The 19351-nt window shown below is 44.0% G+C and overlaps 1 long non-coding RNA gene across 1 annotated transcript; it reads right to left on the bottom strand.

The window, feature by feature from the left end:
* Positions 1-4597: 4597 nt before the first annotated feature.
* Positions 4598-17525, bottom strand: LOC134984457 (uncharacterized). The gene is made up of 3 exons (XR_010191752.1): positions 17437-17525; positions 4990-5116; positions 4598-4717 (listed from the first exon to the last, which is right to left on the bottom strand). It is a non-coding gene; the product is annotated as an uncharacterized LOC134984457 (long non-coding RNA).
* Positions 17526-19351: the final 1826 nt, after the last annotated feature.

Raw genomic sequence — 19351 nt, 5'->3', positions numbered from 1 at the left:
GGGATGATATCTGACTAGTTTAGGGTGATTTGGAGCAAGTCTGTGGCTGCCATGCGGTCGACATGTTGTGTCGGTTGTCAGTCAAACCTGTTTTTTCTCTCCTATTTTACCACTGGTGTGTCAGCCATTTTGTGTCAGACATTTTGTGTGTCAGACATTTTTGATTTCCAGTATGTGCAGGGATGGTGTTTTGGTCCTGCTTGAGAACTGGGGTCCCAGCAGCATGACATGTGATTGCATTTAATTATGTAATGTGGTAAATGTAAATTTATATTTATATATATATATACACACAGAGTAAAAACCACAGCACTCACCGCACCAGAAGCGGGGCACAGCTATGCACTTACCACTCACAGGGTGGGGTGCATGTAACACTGCACTCTCCACCACAGAAGCGGGGTACACAGCTGCACTTACCACTCACAGGGCGGGGTGCATGAAGCCCATGACCACATCGCTCTAATAAATACAAACAGAGAACCCAGCACTCACCAAAGTAAACTCACTTATCCTCAACAATTCAATAAATAAATGATGGGGGTTTAGTTGGTGGTGTATATATATATATACAAACAGAGAACCCAGCACTCACCAAAGTAAAGTCACTTATCCTTAACCTGTCTCAGCTGTTTTTTAGCAATCATCTTTGAGCCAGTGCAATAGGTGACTAGTGTGCCTTTAAAAGCCATAAAGTCTGTGGCAGGTACACATTACATCTAGCAGGCAGATGATGCAGCAGTGTGGTAGTCAGGTTTTAAGACTCTGTGATAGTGTAGGACCTGTATGAAGGTGGGGTACCTTGAATCGGTATACAGGCTTCCGTGCATTGGCCAATCCACCAACTAAACCCCCATCATTTATTTATTGAATTGTTGAGGATAAGTGAGTTTACTTTGGTGAGTGCTGGGTTCTCTGTTTGTATATATATATATATATATATATATATAATTATTATTTTTTATTTTTTTGGTTCTTTTTAAAACAGATGTCCAGGGACAAGCAGACCGACACCCCCCCCCCTTCCCCCACCCCCTCGGATCTATCCCTGCATAGCAACGAGGAGTGGGAGCCGACCCGGGAGGAGGATACGACCGACCAGGCATGCAGTGACCAGCCGCGGTCGTCAAGGGCCCATGAGAAATCTAAGAAAAAGCCTAGTAGAAAGGTACTGACAACACCTGCAGACACAAATAGCATTCAACTTGACCCACCCTAGTTTACGCACTGCCATGCACACCTACAGGTATATGTGCGCAATGCCAGGGATACTAACACTCACAGGTACATACCGATCTTATTAAATGCATGGGTTTTTTTTCAATTCCTAAAGGCAAGAAGCCAGCCAGAGGAGCAGTCGGAGGAGGAAGCCTCTGGTGAAGATGCAGGACCGAAAAAGCCGCGTGGACCCAGATACACTGAGGCGGAAAACTGTTCCCTAGTGGATGGCGTCGACAGATCCTACGACATTCTGTATGGACCAAGGGCACAGACCACAGCAGCTAGGACAAAGCGAAGCATCTGGGATTCCATCGCGAGCCAAGTCACTGCAGTATCTGGAAACCGCCGGAGCACCAGAAACTGTATGAAGCGGTACAGTGATTGCTGCAGACAGACCAAAAAGAAGATGGGGATTCAGCGCCGACATGAGACAGCTTCGGGAGTTGGCCCGGCTCTCAATATGAAGTGGCTACCCTGGGAGAACGTTATTAGAAGGTGCATGAACCCTGCCATGGTCGAAGGAGTTCGCGGAGGTGTGGACTCCAGCCGTCCTACTGGCTTTCCCCAGGAGGAAGAACCGCCCAGAAGATGGAAGAAGGCGGGAGACAAGCAGTCCAAAAGGAGGCCTGATGGTAAGAATACATTCACATGAGCTGTACTTCCCTTAAAAATTTTTGTATTTGCTAATGTGAGTTTTTTTGTTTTTCAGACAGGCCTGCCCAGAGGACATCACCTGCGCGCAGGACATCGCCAGCGCACGGACCATCACCTGTGCAGCAGGCATCGGCATCAGCGCGCAGACCATCACCTGCGCAGCAAGCACCAGAAGCGCGCAGATCGTCACCTGTGCGCCACAGATCGTCATCGCGCAGTTTGTCACCTGTGCACCAGACGACGTCAGCGCTCAGACTATCACCTGTGTGCCAGACGACAGCGCACAGAACTTCACCTGTGCGCCAGACACCGTCGGCGACCACACCACAAGATGGGCGCCAAACTACTGCTTCTGCGCGCAGGCCATCACCAGATCGTCGTCTCTCCAGGAGCTCTGTGACTGAAGAACCTCACGACACAACCCTTGTGGACCCATCACCCGATCTGTTTGAGTCTACAGGGTTAACAGACGAGACTTTTCTTGGGTTTGAGGACAGCCATGCAGACGTATCCAGCCAGACCCTTGAAAAGTCTTCAGAAACGAGGACAAGTGAAGCTCCTGGAGCAGCGGCACCACAGGATTCAGAAGGTTTGTATTTAATTTGTGGGGGGGGGGAGGGGGTGCAGCTGTTTTGTATAGTTTATTAACTTTAAAAAAATTATTTTGCAAACAGTGGTGCCACGGACCAGCAGCGGACTAGCTTTGGGGATTGGTTCCTACTTCAGGCCGGATCTCCTCCTACAGGAGTCGTTAGAGGATGACGAGGTGGAAGTGCAGCAGGCTGCAGTTGCTACATCCCTGTGTGAGTAAATAGAATTGTGAGCCTTCAAACAAGTGTATGATGAATGTGTATAATATTTAAAATTTTTCTTTTCAGCTGCCCAAATGCAAGTGGTGGCAGACGTCCAGGAAGGACAGAATCCCTCAACTGTTCAGAGGGTTCACACCCTGGCATCGGAGATTACTACCCGCCAGGATACGTACACAAATGTCGTGGGAGGCAGACTGGACAACATTGAGAGGACAATGGAGAAAATGTCAAACAGTCTGCTTGAAATGCAGAAGGCTCTTTCCGACAGCACGGCCACAATGCAACAGGTCAGAATGGAAGATCATAGGGAGACAATGGACATCCTTCACATTCTGTCCGAATCCATGAGCCGGCTCGTGGAAAACACATCATGCCTGGCACACAGCAATACAAACATGTCGGAGAGCCATTGACAATCCTCATCCAGCCAACAGCTCATCGCAACAACACTGCAGATGATCTATGATAAGCTCCCAGGACCAGCTCATCAACATGCTGGTGATCCATCATTTCCGCCGTCGCAAGCCACAAGGACACCTCGTACCCTTCCTCCACTATCATCCCAGTACAGACAGTCACAGATGTACCAGGGATATACAGGGATGTACCCCACCCCCCAGATGCCTCCACCACCGGCCGCCACATCTACAGCCGCATGGGCACAGAGGCCCAGTCAACGCACTACCCAGCCTCCCAGGACATCGACGCCCCATCAGGGGGAAGAAGAGGATCCGGACAGACTTCCACCATAAGCCCCGGTTGTATTGTTTTATTTACTTATATATGTTTTTCATGTATCCCTTTCTGCCCCTCCCATTAGTTTTTTTTTTCTTACTATTGTTTTTTCTGTGTTGGGCTTGCCCACCCGTGACCGGATACTACCAAGGAGCTTTGTGTAGGCATACATGCGCGGGCATGTATGCGGGAGCGTGTGGTAACGGATTAAAGCTCCTTGTGGTTACATGTATGATGGGCCAAAGAGCTATTCTGATACCACTTTTTTACCCAAAAAATCCTTTTTGTAATGGTGTACAATAGGCTTTCACTGTGTGAATTTACTATTCACTAGTGTGTGTTTTTGGCTTATTCATACGATTGGGTGGAAAATTGAAGTGGACGACTTAAGTTCGTGTTGTGCGTACCAAGGTGAGTAGAACCATGTTTCAATGTATATATTCAAGAAACTTTGGACCGCCAGCCTTTGTGGAACCACACAACCCAGCAATGGGTCATGCTGGGCTGTGTGGTTCCATGAATGTTAGCGTGTCGAAGTGCTGACCACTGACACCACTATTTCACTTTGGACCGCATGCCTTTGTGGAACCACACAGCCCAGCAATGGGTCATGCTGGGCTATATGGTTCCACAATTGTTAGTGGTGTCAGTGGTCAGCACTTTGACACGCTAACAATTGTGGAACCATATAGCCCAGCATGACCCATTGCTGGGCTGTGTGGTTCCACAAAGGCATGCGGTCCAAAGTGAAATAGTGGTGTTAGTGGTCAGCACTTTGACACACTATTTCACTTTGGACCGCATGCCTTTGTAGAACCACACAGCCCAGCAATGGGTCATGCTGGGCTGTGTGGTTCCACAAATGTTAGCGTGTCAAAGTGCTGACCACTGACACCACTATTTCACTTTGGACCGCATGCCTTTGTGGAACCACACAGCCCAGCAATGGGTCATGCTGGGCTGTGTGGTTCCACAAATTTTCTTGTGAAAGAAATGAACATGACTTTAGTGTCTTTACTTAATATACTTTTTTCTTTTCCCCACAGATATCTATCTACACAAGAAAAGAATGTAAAGAAGAACAAACTACTTTTTTGTTTTAATTAACTTTCAAACTTTATTTAAAAAATAAAATCCTATTTTTCTTCAATAAATTTTTAAAAATAGAAGTTTCCTGTGGTTTTTATTAAAATTTGTAATGCAGTTGAATTGTACGTAAGTAGGTTGCCCAGGGAACATCAGGGGAACTGTGTCTCTTCACATCCACGCCACTTGGGAAGGATACACCGCAAGACCTGTGGAAGAGAAAAGTATGAGGTTCCAGCTATTGGTAATAGTGTCACCCTGGTACTGAAAAGAAGAGGTACAATCAACACGACACAAGCAGGTTACAGTGGGCCCAAATGCAACCCTCCGGCACTTGCGTCACTACACATCCAAACATTCCCTGACAAGCATTGGTGTATCAGGGAAAGTTTGGAAGTGCAGTTTTGCAAATTCCGGAGGGCTGCACTTTGAACATGCCGGGGTGATTTTGGACAAGGGAGTTTTGGTCAATACATCTCACCTGAGGGGGTTGTCTGCTACATGGTGGAGGGTCAGGTCCACATCACAAGTAGGTCGCCCAGGGAACATCAGGGGAAATGTCGTGTCTCTTCACATCCACGCCACTTGGGAAGGATACACCGCAAGACCTGTGGAAGAGAACAGTATGAGCTTCCAGATATTGGTAATAGTGTCACCATGGGACTGAAAAGAAGAGGTACATACAATCCACACGACACAAGCGGGGTACAGTGGGCCCAAATGCAACCCTCCGGCACTTGCGTCACTACACATCCAAACATTCCCTGACACAGCGTAAGCATTGGTGTATCAGGAGGGAATGTTTGGATGTGCAGTTTTGCAAATGCCGGAGGGCTGCACTTTGGACATACCGGGGTGATTTTGGACAAGGGAGTTTTGGTCAATACATCTCACCTGAGGGGGGTTGTCTGCTAACAGCCAGCCACCAGGCATGTTTCCTGTTTCGAACTTGTCAAACAGCGATGACTGGCTTAGGATGAAGGAGTCGTGAGATGATCCAGGAAATCCCACAAAAATCTCATGTTTACATCACAGACATTACATTCAGGAATGGAAATGTTTTCAGTTTCGAAAACATTCCTCCGAATTCCGTGGCGGTCTGATCTGCACGTGGGTACAGTCAATCGCGCCCAGCACATTGGGAAATTTGTACTTGTTGAAAAAGCCTAATTTAATCTCACGACATTCGCTGTCCGTCTCTGGAAATGTGATGTACTGGATCGTCAATTTGCGGAAAGCCCTAATGACCTGGGTTATACAGCGCGACAGTGTCGACTGTGAAAAACCGCATGTTTGAGACAGTGTAGGCTGGAATGTGCCTGACGCTAAAAAATGTAACGTCGCCAGCAGTTTCTGGAAACCGCTGACTGCGCGATTTGTCCGTGCCCGAGGTTCCAGGTCGGCCTCCAACAGAGCGTACAGCGAATATATGTCGCGAGTCGATAAGCGATAATTTTGTATCACCTCGAACTCGCAGAGATCCCCCAGTTCACGCCTAGTGCGATACTGGCGTGGACGTGGAAATGAAACCCGCAATACTGGCTCACCCAATGCAGACATTTCCTGATCTGGATTCTGATGTTCAGCAGCACTTTCTTCCTCCATGCTTGCAGCCAGCATGAACATCACAATCTGGTCAGAGAAAGGCTCCATCATTGTAGTCAGTACAAAAATAGGAATGTATTTTAAAACGCAGGAATTTTCCTAAAAAAACGATTCCACAAGAGAGCTGACTGTTATGGCTCCTTCTCCCTAGTCTCAAACCCGGGAGTGAGGAGATAGAAGGGGCTTTGCAGAAGTGTATCCTGGGTAAAACTGTGGAATCATGGGTAAATTTCCCTCACCAGAGTGAAGAAAATAAAATCTTTTTAAAAATCAATTAAATAATACTTGTGAGTCAAAAAAAGACAAACCAAGTAGATAATCCTTTCAAATATAAATAGATATGCTATTAGCAATCCTCAAATATTTAAAAAAAATCATGTACTAAAAAATGTTTATTAGATCCCGCCAGGCAACTGAGGCGGACTGAAATTGTCGACTTTGCGGTCGAAAAGCACTGTTGTCGAATTTCCAATTGAATTGAATATGCTTTTGTCGAATTGCAGCATTTGTACCATTGCAGAAAAGTCGAATTTGACAAAAGTCGAATTTCCAAAAGTCGAATTTTGAATGTCTGTGTTTTGTCGGAAAAGTACTGTATTGCATTGGCGATTTTTTTGGCGAAAAATTAGCAAAATTCGACAATTTCGGGAATTCGACCGCAATTGCATATACCCCTATGTCTCTTATAATTTTTTATCAGTCAGCTAATGCAGTATTGTTTAACGCTGCGTGTGGCAATGTGCGTTGCTTCTATTATCCCGTCAGCTTTTGAAGCGCTTCCACTCAAATATCACAGTGTGCAATATCACTTCTTATATTCAATAAAGATGTTGAAATTGTGATATTAGTGGATGCTCTCAACCATTGCTATCAGCATTATACACAAATTCACTATTCCAACGTGAACTTGCACATGACAATTGTCGTATATATGACTGCTATTGGCGTGATATGCCTAATCACATGACAACTTTATCTTGTAATATCACTAATAATTCTTGAACTTGAAATCTACAATATTTCTTAATATAGTGGAGCTTGATTCATATTGCTGAATTGCTATAATTGAGTGGTAGAGGGGATCCACTGCACTATCCCTGCATTTTATAATTAGGGCAGACTGGGGATTATTTCCCCACGTAATGCGCTGTATCAGTTGTACTGTCTGCAGCGGACTGAATTAATACAAGATTTCACACCTAGATATAAGATGTGTCCATAGTGTGAGGCATTAATTTCAACATGCTTGTCACAAAATGTCAGTGTCCTATATACTCTCCTACATGTGGCAGTTGCAGTATGTTTGTAATGTATCACAGACAATTATATAAAAGTATCAAGTGGACACATTAAACTCTGTGTCTTAACCTGATGTTACACTGTTGCTATCTATTCAGCTGTTTATTCACCTGTAACTAAATAATAGGCTCAGCGCTGGTAAGTATATGCTAAACCCTATCAGTATCACAGAGCATTGAGCACCAGAAGTACACTTTCACACAAATCGCACTTTGACTATTCCACACATAATTGGTATGCACAAAATGATGAATCACATAGGCACAGTGTGCATCACCGATGTGCGTTTCACAGATATAGTTTTTTCAGATTTTTGCACAGCGGAGAGACTTTTCTCAAGGTGTAATCTGAGACTGATATCAATATCAGGCGGAAAATGACCAATACTATAAACACAGTTCAAACGAGGGATTCGAACTTGTGACTCTGACATCACTGCCTGCAGAATATATCACTGTGGGAAGGACACTTAACCATTAGGCTACAGAGCCTGCCCATGTTTTTGCACAGCGGAGAGACTTTTCTCAAGGTATATTCTGAGACTCTTACCAATATCAATATCAGGTGGAAAATGACCATTACTATAAACACAGGTCGAGCCAGTGACACTGTCATCACTGTGGGCAGGAGACTTTGGGGGTTATTCCGAGTTGATCGCTAGCTGCCGTTGTACGCTGTGTAACAATCATATGGCTAATCTGCGCATGCATATGCACCGCAAAGCACACGTGCGTCGTACGGGTACAAAGTGCTTTGTGGTTTTGCACTGGTTCTAGCGACGATACCAATCGCACAGCCAAAAGCAAGGAGATTGTCAGGAAGTGGGAGTTTCTGGGTGGCAACTGACGGTTTTCTGGGAGTGTTTGGAAAAATGCAGATGTGGCCAGGGCGGGTATCTGACGTCAATTCCGGGACCTTTGTTGCTAGAATCATCGCACACGATAAGTAACTACAGGGCTGGTCTTGTTTTGCACAAAATGTGTTTGCAGCCACTTGACTGCACAGGCGTTCTTACTTCTTCAGAGTGAAAATATACTCCCCTGTGCGTGGTGACAATGCGTTTGCACGGCTGCTAAAAGTAGCTAGCGAGCAACTTGGAATGAGGGCCCTTATCCATTAGGCTACAGAGCTGGTCCATGTTTTTGCACAGCAGAAAGACTTTTCTCAAAGCATATTCTGAGCCTTTGACTAATATCAACATCAGGCGGAAAATGACCTATACTATCAGGTTAAACCTGGGATTCAAACCAGTGACCCTGACATCATGGTCTGCAGGACACTTGACCATTAGGATACGTAGCCTACCCATGTCATAGTGCAGCAGAGCGACTTTTCTCAAGGTATATTTCGAGACTGTTACCATTATCAACATCAGGTGGAAAATGACCAATACTATGAACAGGTTGAACTCGGGATTTGAAGCAGTTACCCTGACATCACTGCTATTTAGGATGAATGTTAGACTGATATTAAGATAGACAATACAGAGGGAGAAGAAGAGACGTATGTGAATGATATAAAGGCAGAAGATATAGATGGAGAAGAAGAGACGTATGTGACTGCTATAAAGGCAGAAGATACAGAGGGAGAAGAAGAGACGTATGTGACTGATATAAAGACAGAATATACAGAGGGAGAAGCAGAGACGTATGTGACTGCTATAAAGGCAGAAGATATAGAGGAAGAAGAGATGTATGTGACTGATATGAAGGCAGAAGATATAGAGGAAGAAGAAGAGACTTATCTGACTGATATAAAGACAGAAGATACAGAGGGAGAAGAAGAGACGTATGTGACTGCTATAAAGGCAGAAGATACAGAGGGAGAAGAAGAGACGTATGTGACTGATATAAAGACAGAATATACAGAGGGAGAAGAAGAGACGTATGTGACTGATATGAAGACAGAATATACAGAGGGAGAAGCAGAGACGTATGTGACTGCTATAAAGGCAGAAGATACAGAGGGAGAAGAAGAGACGTATGTGACTGATATAAAGACAGAATATACAGAGGGAGAAGCAGAGACGTATGTGACTGCTATAAAGGCAGAAGATATAGAGGAAGAAGAGATGTATGTGACTGATATGAAGGCAGAAGATATAGAGGAAGAAGAAGAAGAGACTTATCTGACTGATATAAAGACAGAAGATACAGAGGGAGAAGAAGAGACGTATGTGACTGCTATAAAGGCAGAAGATACAGAGGGAGAAGAAGAGACGTATGTGACTGATATAAAGACAGAATATACAGAGGGAGAAGAAGAGACGTATGTGACTGATATGAAGGCAGAAGATATAGAGGAAGAAGAAGAGACTTATCTGATATAAAGGCAGAAGATACAGAGGGAGAAAAAGAGGCGTATGTGACTGATATAAAGGCAGAAGATATAGAGGGAGAAGAAGAAACGTATGTGACTGATATAAAGGCAGAAGATACAGAGGGAGAAGAAGAGGCGTATGTGACTGCTATAAGGCAGAAGATATAGAGGAAGAAGAGACGTATGTGACTGATATGAAGGCAGAAGATATAGAGGAAGAAGAGACTTATCTGACTGATATAAAGACAGAAGATATAGAGGGAGAAGAAGAGACGTGTGACTGATATAAAGTCAGAAGATACAGAGGGATATGAAGAGACATAAAGTGGGGATCGAAAGTTTGGGCACCCTAAGCAAAAATTCATTTTAATGTGCAAAAAGAAGCCAAGGAAAGATGGAAACATCTCCAAAAGGCATCAAATTACAGATTAGACATTCTTATAACATGTCAAAAAAAGTTTGATTTTATTTCCATCATTGACACTATCAAAACAGAAAACAAAAAAATGGCGTCTGCAAAAGTTTGGGCACCCTGTAGAGTTAATACCTTGTATTGCCCGCTTTGGACAGCTGTGACCTGGCAGTGTCATGGATTGTTCTCAATCATCGTATGGAAAGACCAGGTGATGTCAATCTCAAAGGTTTTAAAAGCCCAGACTCATCTGACCTTGCTCCAACAATCGGCACCATGGGTTCCTCTAAGCAGTTGTGTAGAACACTGAAACTGAGAATAGTTGACACTCACAAAGCAGGAAAGGCTATAAGAAGATAGCAAAGCGTTATCAGATGCCCATATCCTCTGTTCTACATGTACTTAAGAAATGGCAGTCATCAGGAACAGTGGAAGTTAAAGCAAGATCTGGAAGACCATGAAAAATATCAGACAGAACAGCTCACAGGATTGTGAGAAAAGCAAGTCAAAACCATGTTCAAACTTTTTGGTATAAACTCCACTCGCCGTGTTTGGAGGGAGAAGAATGGCATCCCAAGAACACCATACCCACTGTGAAGCATGGGGGTGGAAACATCATGCTTTGGGGCTGCTTTTCTGCAAAGGGGATAGGACGACTGATCCGTATTAAGGAGAAGATGAATGGGGCCATGTATCGTGAGATTTTGGGCAAAAATCTCCTTCCCTCAGTAAGAGCATTGAAGATGGAACATGGCTGGGTCTTCCAGCATGACAATGACCCCAAACACACTGCCCGGGCAACTGAGTGGCTCCGTAAGAAGCATTTCAAGGTCCTGGAGTGGTCTAGCCAGTCTCCAGACCTCAACCCAGTAGAAAATCTGTGGAGGGAGTTGAAAGTCCGTGTTGCCCAGTGACAGCCCCAAAACATAACAGATCTAGAGAAGATCTGCATGGAAGAGTAGGCCAAAATACCTGCTACAATGTGTGCATACCTGGTCAAGAACTACAGGAAACGTTTGGCCTCTGTAATTGCCAACCGAGATTATATTACAAAGTATTGAGTTAAACTTTTTGATTGTCCAAATATTTATTTTCCGCAAGAATATACAAATAATTTGTTTAATAATCATACAATGTGATTTCCAGATTCTGTCTCTCACAGTTGAAGTGTATGATGGAAATTACAGACCTCTCAGATCTTTATAAGTGGGTCAGCTTGCACAATCGGTGGCTGTCCAAATACTTTTTTGCCCCACTGTATGTTCAAGATTATTCCATACATGAGATTATAATGCGGTACTCCTAATGAAAGTGAATGATCTTTTTTTAGTAGATTAGAGGTGGCGTACCTCACTGACACAATATAATGTGCTATAACCCTGATAATGGTTTCTTTATATCTTAATCCCACAAATAAGATATGCAGGTGATCTTAGGAACAGCATACCTCACTTACATAGTGAGGAACAGTATAACACACATCAAGGTATCGTTATCATAAGGTACGTCTCAAGCGTACCATTACTCACAATGAATACAGCATAACTCCACGTATAAAGGTCTTTGCGTCAAATAGACTTGTACAGTGATGCAATAAAGGTACAATTTATTTCACAAATGGTTTAAAATGGTTGAAAAAATAAACATACAAGGCGTAGGGGGGGAGGGGGCTGTGCGAGATCCCAGTAAGGAAGAATATATGATTTTGTTGAGCTGAGGTCCGGTAACGAAGCTCCAAATGCCAAATATAGAGAAATAAAATAGGTCTTACCTTACATGGGAGACACACATCCACCTCACCTGTGCAAAGACCTCCTTTGGGCAACGCGTTTCGAGTCTGGAGTGACCCTTGAGTCACCTCAGACTCGAAACGCATCATACAGAAAGAGTCCCCCTCCCCCCCATGATGTCATCCCACTATTCAAATGAGCTGTCAAAATCGGACATAGCCAAAATTGCAAGTACATAGTCACTATTGGTGGTTCTGGGCTCTGGCTACTTCAAGGGAAATCCCAGTCACAATGGCAGCGTGTGTACCCACCTTTATACACCAGACGGGATATTTATACACCAGTGATCGCGCTGAGCCAAAAAAAAAGTGGGTCCCAGGGACCCTTCACTTTTAAAAATTCGGGTCCTACCGGTCTTTTTCTGGGTCCCATCGGAATGAAGGTTCTTATTAATTTTAATCTTGTTTGGACACTACAAAAAAGTGTTGCAAGATGGGTGGGATGGGGTGACAATGCTGCTGGGCTGTGTAGCATTCAGGACACCCTGCACCAGAGCTGTAACTAGACATTTTGGTGCCCTTAGGCAGAAAGTGAATTGGTGTTCCACCACTCAGACGCTAAAGCATAGGTAGTGCGCGCTGTAGGCGCGCTGCAAAATTTTAGGGCGTGGCTTCATAGGGAAGGGGCGTGACCACATAATAGTGTCAATTCACATTACACCACACAGTAGTGCCGCTTATACACATTGCACCAGGTAGAACCTCCTATGCACACTGCGCCAGGTAGAGCACGTCATACACTTTGCACCAGGTAGAGCACGTTATACACATTGCTCCAGGTACAGCACGTCATACACTTTGCACCAGGTAGAGCACGTCATACACTTTGCACCAGGAACAGCACGTCATACACTTTGCACCAGGAACAGCACGTCATACACTTTGCACCAGGAACAGCACGTCATACACTTTGCACCAGGAACAGCACGTCATACACTTTGCACCAGGAACAGCACGTCATACACTTTGCACCAGGTACAGCACGTCATACACTTTGCACCAGGTAGAGCACGTTATACACATTGCACCAGGTAGAACACGTTATACACATTGCGCCGGGTACAGCACGTTATACACATTGCGCCGGGTACAGCGCGTTATACACATTGCGCCGGGTACAGCACGTTATACACACTGCGCCGGGTACAGCACGTTATACACACTGCGCCGGGTACAGCACGTTATACACAATGCGCCGGGTACAGCACGTTATACACACTGCACCGGGTACAGCACGTTATACACACTGCGCCAGGTAGAGCACTTACAGGTTGCAGCCACCACCACAGACCCCCAGTCACCCCAACAGCAAGACCAGCCACCACCCACTTCACTCACTGGTGCCGCACTCTCACCCTGTGTCCGGAGCTGAGGAGAGGAGTGTAGTCAGTCAGCTGCTGCGCTGTAAAAAACTACAGTTTGCTCTGCAGCAGCTTTCCTAAAACTCCATGGCTACCCCCCTGCCGCAAACCCTGACTCTAAAGCCCCGAGTGCCTCACTGCGGCTGCATCTGAAGAAATAAACTATCGGTGCAGCAGCAGCAGCATGGATCAGACTTGCGGGGGGTAGGGGTAGGGGGAGCACACAACATTCCCCTACGTGCGCCAGTGCCCCCAGCTACCTGCCACTGCATCTTCCCCGGTCTTCAGCCCTCGAACGGCTTCCCTCGCTGACCGGCCGGAGATGATGGCCCCCAGCCACACAGCGGGCTAGATGTTCCGGCCGGGTCCCGTACAGAGCAGAGAGGGGAAGGCGGGAGATCACGCTCTCCAAGGTCTCCTCCCCTTTCTCTGCCATTGGAAAGTTAAAGTGACGGACAGCACAGGACAGCGCTGCTGATTGGTCAGAGCGCGTCCTGTGGGACCCTGCGATTTTGTTTTTTTGAGTCACTGCTGTCAATTAACGGGTAAAATACGCGCTATAGCGCGTATTTGCGAACACTGTACACAGCAACACTGATATTATGTGGACACAAAAGTAACAATACAAGTGACACATTAACAGGAAATTGTTTCTGTCACCATAGCGACAATTATCTGGAAATAAGATAATACACAGACAAATAAAAAGACTCAACGGAAATCTTTTGTTTTTAAACAACTTTATTTCATATCTTTAATAAGAGATTTTTGTCTATATTTTAAACTTAAAATATACTTTACTCTGCACATGGATAAAATATCCTTTAAAGCACAGAAACAATTCAAGTTACGTGTTAGTATTACAGGTAAGTAAAACAGATACATATCATTCAGATCCAGCCGCAATAGTGGCCCGCAGCAGTTTGCTGGTGTTGGCAAAATGCACATGTGCAGCGGCCGTGCGGACACGCACATTGTGGCCGCATACCTGAGGGGCGAATGCCGGTGGGCCAGGACCATTTTCCGGAGGGCATCGTGATATCACATATGCGTTCCTCTTTAACCCCCTATAAGCTTCCAGAGTGCACCTCATCTCTCATCTTTTCCAAGTTACTACAAATGATATGAGATCGGTAGCAGCACTACTTTCAGGATTATTACACAGAACACACATAAAGGCTGACACAGCAAATAACAGTAACACATACAAGGGATCAATTAGAAATAAGAAAGCAGAATCATCATTAAGTCTAATTATCAACTGGTTCTGTGCGGGACAAATACAACTCTTTACTGCCTCCAGCAGCCCCTGGTACTGCACTGCGGCCATCCGCCCTGTCTCCCACCCCACTACTGCCACCACCCTGTCTCCCCTCAACCTGTCTTTACCCCACTACTGCCAACCTCCCTGTCTCCCCCTACTGCTCGCCACCCTGTGCCCCCCCTCTTCCAACTCAGCACTGCTTGGGGACAATATTACCCATAGACAGTGCCTCTGGCAGCTACAACACTAATGCCACCCACCCTGTTTCCCCCCCTTCCATCTCAGAACTGCTTGGGGATTCTTGGTACTACTGGTAACAGTCCTTCATCTGCAGATGGAAGTAACCAGGCAGTAAAGAGGCAGAAGCGGCTTCTGGTACCTTTGACACTGGTCATGTAGGATTGGGAGTCAGTAAGATTATGTAATAGTCACCATTTTACAGGCAGCCGGTGAAGGGAGCAGAGAATGGGTGTTATGTGGCAGGAACGGGCTGGTTAGGTAACAGACTGGCTGCTGCATTCTGTACAAGCTACAAGCGGTGCAATTCTATTGCTGGGAGACCCAGGTAGAGGACATTGCAGTAGTCTATGTGTGATGATACAAGTGCATGTATGACTGTAGGTAGATCTTCTGAGGGAAATAAGTGCTGGAGTCTGGCTATGTTCCTCATATGAGGATCCAAATGTGGCTGATACCTGATGTCTATGTGTCACTCCACCATCCAGGACACCAAGATTCCGCACAGGATCAGCATTTTGTAACTCTGAACCCCCAAGCGTATGCCTGGTTGGTTTGCAAAGCTGAACTGTAGCGCTGCCCTTTGTTGGTGAGCTTCTATCATAAGGACCTGTTTCACCAGGACTGAGTCACAGCCAACTGGCATCACCCACACCTGGAGCTCAGCTAGACAACCATTTAGGATTGGTACTGGGTTCTCAGTACCTGGAGCAAAGACAGGTCATCTGTACAGCAGTGGTAGACGATAGTATGACATCTGATTATTTCACCCAGTGGTAACATGTATATTGCAAAAAGCATAGGAGATAGAAGAACATTGAACAATGACGCATGACAATAAGTATAATCCAGAAGATTAAAATGGTTTCTCACCTGAGTGATGTCTATTGTGTTGATTTATTTCTGAGTATGGAAATGGAATCTCACCTGTGACTTCGCTGATGTGTAACAAGTTGTGATTTCTATGTAAAACATTTCACACACTCAGAACATGGAAATGGCTTCTCCCCTGTCTGACTTCTCTGATGTGTAGAGGGAGAAAGAGGATATGGGGAAACTTGAGCACTGGTGGTGAAATATGATATGACACTGAATGAATTGGAAAAAACCACAGTAGTTTAGAATTGAATCCTTCATTGAAGGATACTATAGCAGTAACTCATGTGGAGGTGCACCCCTGAGAGTGAACACTAGTATACCAAATAAGAAGAGGAAAAGACTCATTTTTTGTTGGGCACTCATTGAAAAATATTGCATAAATTCTAACTTTTATTAATTACCATTAAAAGCTGTTGCCACCAACCAGGACTGGGACAAAAACATACACACATAAATACAAAAATGACAAAACAATAGAAAACAACAAGAAAATGACAAAAAAAACCACACCTAGGTTTGCGTGTGGTATGAACACACCATGGGGAGATATGTCTGACGCAGTCAGGGCCAATATGATAAATACTGACACTAGTTCCTGCAACAGTTAGCCTTAACAGTCCCCTAACAGAAGGAGACAAATAGTGGGCTGGTATAGTCGGCTAACACAGGAAACAGAAACACTGTAGATAGATTTACCATCAATACTTCAGTCTCTCGTAATAAATGCTACTGGTGTAGAGTAAATAAGTAACAATGATGGTTTAGTGTGTGTTCAAACTTCATAGTAAGTGCAGTCTCCCCATAGATTGCATGTCATTGGTTCCTATAAAGAGGTAGTAGCGAAATAATCATAGTATTTATTCAGGATCTAGGATATAAATATCCATAATATAAACAAAAAATAATAATAATCTTGTAAATGTTACAGTGCAAATACTGTTAATATTCTCAGTGCAGGAAACCGGTAAGCCTTATATTAGTAAATAATTTCTTGGTATCGAGTATCCACTATAAATAACACCCTGATCCGTATCTCAGGTACAGGCAGGATATTACTAATTGAAGTTGTCTGGGCAGATGTGTCTAGTATGCCTCAAAAACAAGCTGTAGCAAAAAAAAATATATATATATATATCACTATTGCTCTTCATATATATCCATCATTTCAATATGCAGGAATCAATGTAACCAGGGTAAATATCCAATCTATCCTCTGACACGTGTCACATTGGTGAGTTAGAGAGGTGAAGAGCAAATGAGCTGCTGCAGATTGCAGAAAAGGGGAAGAAAAAGGCACTCCTATCATAGATGTAGTGGGGTGGCTACTGTTCACTGTGTGACATGCATTAATTCAGTGAATGAGCGTGTCCCATCTGCACCTAAGGGTTAGAAACAGGAAGAATGCTTCTGCTTTTGAAAATATCACCCACGGGCACCCTGATGTAACAGCGCAGGATGTCCTCTGAGTTCTCCTTGCGACAATGAGAGAGCATTGAAATAAGGGAGATTTAAAGATACATGTTATCAGTAAGATGAAATAAAGAGCACCAATCCCCTTATGAGTGTATGCTGCTTCCTTGCATGTGTAAATACATTGATGCAAGGTGAGCGGTACCGCTTTTTTGCCTATAGTGCCTGGAAGAAAGTAGTTTGGTAACAGTGCTGGGACCCTAATGGTAGTAACGGTCCTGATGCCGCAGGGTATTGCAGGATCCGTTACCCACCATGTGGACCCGCCGGCTGTCACTTGAATGGAAAGGTACCTAAGATTGCGCGTGGATATCAGGGTGTGTGGTTCCAGCTCTGGCTGCACTGCACTGAGTCTCCTCAGACAGCTGTTTCGCTTTCTGGCTTCCTCAGTGAGACACCCTGTAAGCGGGTGTTGGAGTTGTTTATAACTAGGTAATGTCCAATCAGGAGCAAAGGTGTGTGGCTATCAATTAAGCCTGTGCTGGTGCCTGATGAGACCTGGTGTGTGCATTACGTCCAGGTGTCAATATTAGTCTCCCATTCCCTATCAATTGGGAACAAAATTCTCAAAAGACATACTAATTATTCAATCCATTAGCATCCAAAAATGCCTCTTGTAAAAGTATAAATAGACAATGGCAATAACATGAAAATGTTACAATACAACAGTAAGTTATAAGGCGGTGAAAAAGTATATGTAAATATATAAGATTGAAAAAAGGAATTCTTTTCAAAAGATTTCCCTAAGAGAGTATATGAAAAAATAAATAAAAAATAGTAATAAAATACACTGCTGATGTAATAATGTTGAAAATACGGAACACTATAAGGGAAATCAGGGATATATTTGTATATAAATAAAATATCTCGAATGGCCCTTATATAATATAAAAATAATTATACAGGCCCCGTCAGATACAGAAATGATGGGATAAAAATATATAGACCTTTTGTCAATGTGACTGTAAACTATGCATTTTATGAGCATTAAATCATCCACAGCCGTGGCACCCTAACAACACAAATAAAAGTATCGAAAGAATGGATAGAAAACTCAAATATGTAAAAAGATTGTGAAAAATATGTGGTGTATATGTTGAGGTCCACTGCGCGTGAGGAAGATACTAACATGGGCAAAATATAATACCAGAGAGAGTGAGATATTGTATGTGTATTAAAACTATATAGTAAATATTTTTTCGAGATTACACTATTGTTTGTGAATTAAAACTATATGGTAAAAAGTTATACAGAGTTACACACTAAATGAATGTTGGAGATTGGGAGAGATAAGTGTAGTTAGGTGTTGACAGGAAAAGAGTTGACCTAAAATGACTAAACACACATAACGTATGTCTATAAAAAGACATTATAGTTTATCATCTCGTTCAAGCCATGAGGGCTCACTGTGTTTAATCTGTACGTCCACTTGCTTTCATTCCGGAGTAGTTCTTTACTAAAATCTCCACCATGTGTTCCATGTCTGACACGTTCCAGGTCAAAGGCCTGTAATCCTTGTGTTTGTCCCTCATGGTATCTCATGAAATGTCTAGCCACTGACGTGAGTTTTTTATGCTTGGCTAGATCCGAAGCGGCATTCCTAATGTTGCCCACATGCTCTAAGATTCTTTGTTTAAGTACGCGGGTTGTCATACCTACGTACCTTAAATTACAACTACATTCCAGACAGTATACCACTCCCATGGTGTCACAGTTGATAAACTGTTCCAGTTTGATATTGTTGTCAAATCTATCCCTTATCTGATCCTTTCTGATGATAAGAGTACAGGCCTTACATTTACCACAAGGGTATGTACCTTTCAGTGGGGTCTTACAAGGCGGATTCCTGACAAAGTGGCTTTTTACCAGTTTGTCCTTTAAGCTACTGGCCCTTCTCCAGCTAAAGGAGGGTCTAACTCCCAGAACTTTCTGCAGGTCCTCATCCATAAGTAAGACCTTCCAATGTCTCTGGACCAGTGTCTGTAATTCTCTCCATTCCTGACTGAAATTGGTAACGTATCTCACTACCGTAGATTCAGTCTTCTTTTCATCTTGTGGGAAGATAAGGGTTTCTCTCTCAATCCGGGATGCATGATACTTTGCCGATTTGATAAGTTTGTTGCTATAGCCCCTTTCCCGGAGTCTGACTGTTAGTTCTTTACTTTTGTCCAGATATGTTTGTTTGTTTGGTAGAACAGTTTCTCCTGA

This window comes from Pseudophryne corroboree, assembly GCF_028390025.1.
Source record: "Pseudophryne corroboree isolate aPseCor3 chromosome 3 unlocalized genomic scaffold, aPseCor3.hap2 SUPER_3_unloc_56, whole genome shotgun sequence".
NCBI lineage: Eukaryota > Metazoa > Chordata > Amphibia > Anura > Myobatrachidae > Pseudophryne > Pseudophryne corroboree.
The sequence above is the reverse complement of the archived record's forward strand: the minus strand, read 5'-3'. Positions and strand labels throughout refer to the sequence as shown.